The sequence below is a fragment of the Hippopotamus amphibius genome, chromosome 9, assembly GCF_030028045.1.
Source record: "Hippopotamus amphibius kiboko isolate mHipAmp2 chromosome 9, mHipAmp2.hap2, whole genome shotgun sequence".
Lineage (NCBI taxonomy): Eukaryota > Metazoa > Chordata > Mammalia > Artiodactyla > Hippopotamidae > Hippopotamus > Hippopotamus amphibius.
This window is the reverse complement of record NC_080194.1, coordinates 27,860,560-27,865,777: the sequence shown is the minus strand read 5'-3', so window position 1 is coordinate 27,865,777 and position 5,218 is coordinate 27,860,560. Positions and strand designations below refer to the sequence as shown.

Here is a 5,218-nt window from a genome sequence, read left to right as displayed (position 1 = left end):
AGTGGCCCTCTGTAGGACACATCCTATGCATCCCAGCAGTGCACTCACCTCCCATCACCCAAACTATATGCTCTAGGGGTTCATCCTAAGAGGGATGCATGGGTCCTTCTGTTGTGGCAGCCTATTTGAGTGGTCTGGCAGGCCCCTAGTTTGGTTGGTTGCCAGGCTCTGCCCTCCATGGATGCTGCTGGCTGCTGTTTAAAGGGGCCTGGTTGTGAACTGGCTGGTTGCAGCATCCTAGGTGGCCTCCAGGGCTGTACTGGCTCACTGGTGGGCAGAGTCATGGTCCTGAAGACTCTGAGGCTGTTGCCCACCCACTGGCAGGTGAAGCCAGATCCTGGGGTTAGTGCCTATCTACTGGCAGGCAGAGCTGGTTCCTGGAGTCTGGCTTCAGGGACCAGGGATCCCAAAGCTTGTTTCAGATTATTGGGGGAGGTGGGATATCAGTTTCCGACACAGTTGAATATGGGGTCCAGAGACTCCCAAAGGTTTTGTTGGCCTGCCAGTGGGCCAAGCCAGGGTCCAGCTGATCCCAGGGTATGGTCTGGCCTGCATTGCAGAATCACAGTTTTCTTGCTGTAGTGTCTGCCCCCTGGTGGATGAGGCTGGTCTAGAGGCTTGGTCTGGCTTCCTGATGGGAGGGGCCAGTGCCTGTCCACTTGTGGGTGGAGCTGGATCTTGCCCCTCTGGTGGACAGGGCCATATCTAGGGGTGAGCCCACAGGCAGCTGTGGGCTCTTTAGTCTTCATGCAACCTGTCTGCTGATGAGTGGGGCTGCGTTCCTGTTCAGTTAGTTGTTTGGCCTGAGGTGTCCCATCACTATCACCTGCATGCTGTTGGGTGGCACCAGGTCTTGGAGCTAATAAGCCGAGATGTCAGCCACCAACAGTGTTCCCCAGTACGTCTACCACCAGTGTCTATGTCCTCAGGGTGGGCTGCAGCCACTCCCCCACCTCTGCAGGAGACTCTCCAAGACCAGCAGGTAGGTCTGGCCCACGCTCCTATCAAATTACTGCTTTTACCCTGTGTCCAAGTGCACATGAAATTTTGTGTGCACTCTTTAAGAGTGAAGTCTCTATTTTTCCCAGTCCTGTGAGGTTCCTGCAATTAAGCCCCACTGACCTTCAAAGCCAAATGCTCTGGGGGCTCATCTTCCCAGTATCAGACCCCTAAGCTGGGGAGCCTGACATGGGGCTCAGAACTCTCGCTCCTGTGGGAGAACCTTTGTGATATAATTATTCTCCAACTTGTGGGTTGCCCACCAGGGGGCATGGGATTTGATTATACCACGAGTCCACCCCTCCTACTGGTCTGTGGTTCCTTCTTTATGTCTTTGGCTACAGAAAATTTTTTCCGGTAGTTTCCAATCTTTTTATTGCTGTTATGCAGATAGTTGTGATTCTGGTGTGCTCATGAGAGGCAGTGAACTCAGGTTCTTCTAACTCCACCATCTTGGCCATCCTTGCAACATTTATCTTTTAAGTTAAGGATTTTTTTTTTAATGTACAGAAGCTTTAGCTTTCAATGTAATCCACACAATTCCACCTATCTTTTTACACTTAAATAATCCCTTAGGGCCAGAGTTAACTAGGCACTCTTTTATCACATTTACTTAAACGTAATAAAAATTATCTTTATGCTAAAATTGTACCCCCAATTGTAAATGTCAGGTTCACAACATTAAAGCAGATGAACAAATATGAATATATCTGTAAATTTCCTCAATAAAGAATCAAAAAAATTCTAAGTTCATGTCCTGAAAGTAGTGCAGAAGTATTGTCTGCATAGGAGAAAAACACTAACAATTCAATTATAGATACCTGACAGTTTCTTCCAACTCAAATATTATTTAGTTCATGGCCATGGCATCAATTTCAATATCTGTTTTAAGATACTTTTTTGGTCCTGAAAAATAAGCTCATGTAACTTTCTATACTAGAAAAGTAACTAATTATCTTAGTCGAGCATTACTCTTTACTTCTTCCCACACCAAGTTCCCAACTTGTTTTCAACATGAGTGAGTACGCATATGACCTTTACTTAAACAGCAGGTGAGTCCTACCTAGGAAAACTATCAATCCATCCCCAAAGGTCTCTTTCTACTCAGTTGTGCCTGAGTAGACAATCTAAACTTAAGAAATTAGGATTTAGTGTTTAAGGCCATGATTTCTGTACTGTAGGAAAAATAAAATGCATGAAAATTCTCTAAAAGTAAGATACTTCCTAACCTCAGCAAAGTAAAGAGATACTATTTACAACAAAATTCTAAATCTTTACATAATGGTATTATACATTTAAAACCTCAAAAGTCTTGTTATTTATGCTGCCTTATATAATTGACAAGTAGTAAGAGAGAATGGCATGGATAAACCTAACAAACACAGTACCTGCTGAAGTTCGCCTACCACTTTAAAGTAATATAGCTCCTCCAAAAGAAGCCAGTTCTCTATATATAATCCACCAAAGGAATATGATCTTCAAAATTTTATTCCCTAAGGATTGCATCAGGGATAAAAAGAAATCTTTCAGCAATAGATACTATTTCCACTGATCTCATGCACTGCTGTATTAAAACAGGTGGATAAAGGTAAATTCTGCATTTTATACTTATCACTTTTTCTTTTTTTACTAAAGTACAGTTGATTTACAATGTTGTGTTAATTTCTGCTGTACAGCAAAGTCACTTAGTCATATATAATACACACACACACACACACATACACACATTCTTTTTTATATTCTTTCCATTAGTGGTATATAGTTCCTGTGCTATGCAGTAGGACCTTGTTGTCTATCCATTCTATATATAATTGTTTGCATCTACTAACCCCAAACTCCCAGTCCATCCCTCCCCCAACAGCCTCCTCCTTGGCAACCACAAGTCTGTTTTCTGTGCTTGTGAGTCTGCTTGCATTTTACACTTACCAAATCTAGAAATGAAGATTAAATTCTATCCAACACAAAAGTATGCAAATTTTTCTTTAATTCTTAAGACCTAGTTATCTAATCTAAATAGAGAAGTTAAGCAAATCTAGAATGTAACTTTAATATAGTAGAATAAAATGCAGAAAAATACAGCTGAGTGGAGTACATGAAAATCTGAAACAGTATTTTCAACCCCCAAATAAATCACTATACATTTTAATTCCATTTTAATTTACCTATTGGATAAGCAGGAGCTTCAGAGACAGGAAATATTAGACCATTATTGCCCAAAGGCAAGAGATAGACCCTTCAAGTAGCTTATCCGTTCTACTGTTCTAAGAACATATGTGATGTTTGAATTCTATTTGGGAAACACTGTGGTCTCACAGGTGCTATTTAGAAAGAAATATAATCTGGATGGACCTAGAGATTATCATACTAAGCAAGGTAAGCCAGCCAGAGAAAAACAAATATCATATGATATCGCTTATTTGTGGAATCTTAAAAAAAAAAAAAGATGCAAATGAACTTATTTACAAAACAGAATAGATGCACAGACATAGAAAATAAACTTATGGTTATCAAAGGGGGAAGGAGGGGAGGGATAAACTAGGAGTTTGGGATTAACATATACACACTATTATATATAAAATAGAAAACCAACAAGGACCTACTGTATAGCACAGGGAACTACATTCAATAGTTTGTAATAAACTTTAAGGGAAAACAATCTAAAAAAGAATATGTGTGTGTGTATAATTGAATCACAATCAATGCTGTGTTAGTTTCAGGTGATGCATACCTGAAACTAACACAACATTATAAATCAACTATACTTCAATTTTTTAAAAAAGAAAGAAATATAATCCAACAATAACTGCATAGTCATTTAGTTTTACTTACTGGTTTACTGTTTGTTGTTTCAATGTTTAAGAAAGGAACGTTTTGGAAGGCATCATTGATTATAAACAGAAAAGCATGTCAGTCTGTCTATATAAATCTAAACGTAGGCGCGGCGGGGCGGCCCGAGGGAGAGGGCGAGGGCAGCGCACGGTCCGGGGCTGGGGAGGCCGCTGCCGCCTCCCTGAGCCTGCCGGGGCGGCCGCTTCCGCGATGCAGCTGCTCGTGGAGGGGCGGCGAGTGCGGCTGCCTCAGTCCGCCGCGGACCTCGTCAGAGCCCACTCGGTTCTGGAGGAAAGAGCCAGACTTCTCAGAGGTCAGTCTGTTCAACAACTGGAACCCCAGGGCCTTCTGTATGTTCAGCAAAGAGAGCTTGCAGTGACCTCCCCAAAGGATGACTCCATCTCCATTCTGGGTTCTGATGATGCCACCACTTGTCACATTGTGGTCCTGAGGCACACAGGTAATGGGGCCACCTGCCTGACACATTGTGACGGAACCGACACCAAAGCTGAGGCCCCCTTGATCGTGAACTCCATAAAATCCTTTTCCGACCACACTCAACGTGGAAAGCTGGAAGTGCACCTCGTGGGAGGCTTCAGTGACGACAGGCAGTTGTCACAAAAGCTGACTCATCAGACAAGATGACATGCACTTGGTGACATTATGTGACAGAATTAAATGACGGGGAAGAAAATGAAAACCACTTTTCAATAATTTATGGCATCGCTGTCAACATCAAAACTGCGGAGATTACGGAGCCTCCTTCCAAGATCGAGCTCCGGAGGAGGAGCTGCGCGCCGCCCGAGCTTTAACAGGAGGACCAATGATTAGTATTTACGATGCAAAGACAGAACAACTTCGTATAGGACCATATTCCTGAATGCCATTTCCCCATGTGGATTTCTGGTTGCAGCAAGATGATAAGCAAATACTAGAGAACCTTTCCAAGTCACGTCTGGCTGAGCCCCCCCCCACTTTGTTGAACATATTAGATCTACCTTGATGTTTTTAAAGAAATACCCTTCTCCAACTAACGCGCTGTTTCCTGGAAATAAGGCTCTACTCTACAAAAAAAAAAAAAATGAAGACGGCGTATGGGAAAAGATCTATTCTCCAGGAAGCTAAAAATAGGAGTGACCAAAGAAAGCAACTTATGGCATGACAAAAGACCAGTGGTGGGGGTAGGAGAGAATATGAATTTGGAATCTGCATCAGTTGAGTCTTAGGTCTCTTTCCTTACTCAGTGTTTTTAAATGACTTTAAAATAAAATCTTATTTTGGCAAAAAAAAAAATCTAAATGTAACACTAACTATAAATGGTGGTTAGATAAATGGTAATGACCAGATCTTTCTTTTCACCCTTTAGTTCTGGTCTCAGTTCTGCCACTAA

General features: G+C 42.2%; 1 pseudogene; it reads left to right on the top strand.

The window, feature by feature from the left end:
• The first annotated feature begins 4,038 nt into the window (after window positions 1–4,038).
• Window positions 4,039–4,953, top strand: LOC130829230 (protein N-terminal asparagine amidohydrolase-like; annotated as a pseudogene).
• The last annotated feature ends 265 nt before the right edge of the window (window positions 4,954–5,218 follow it).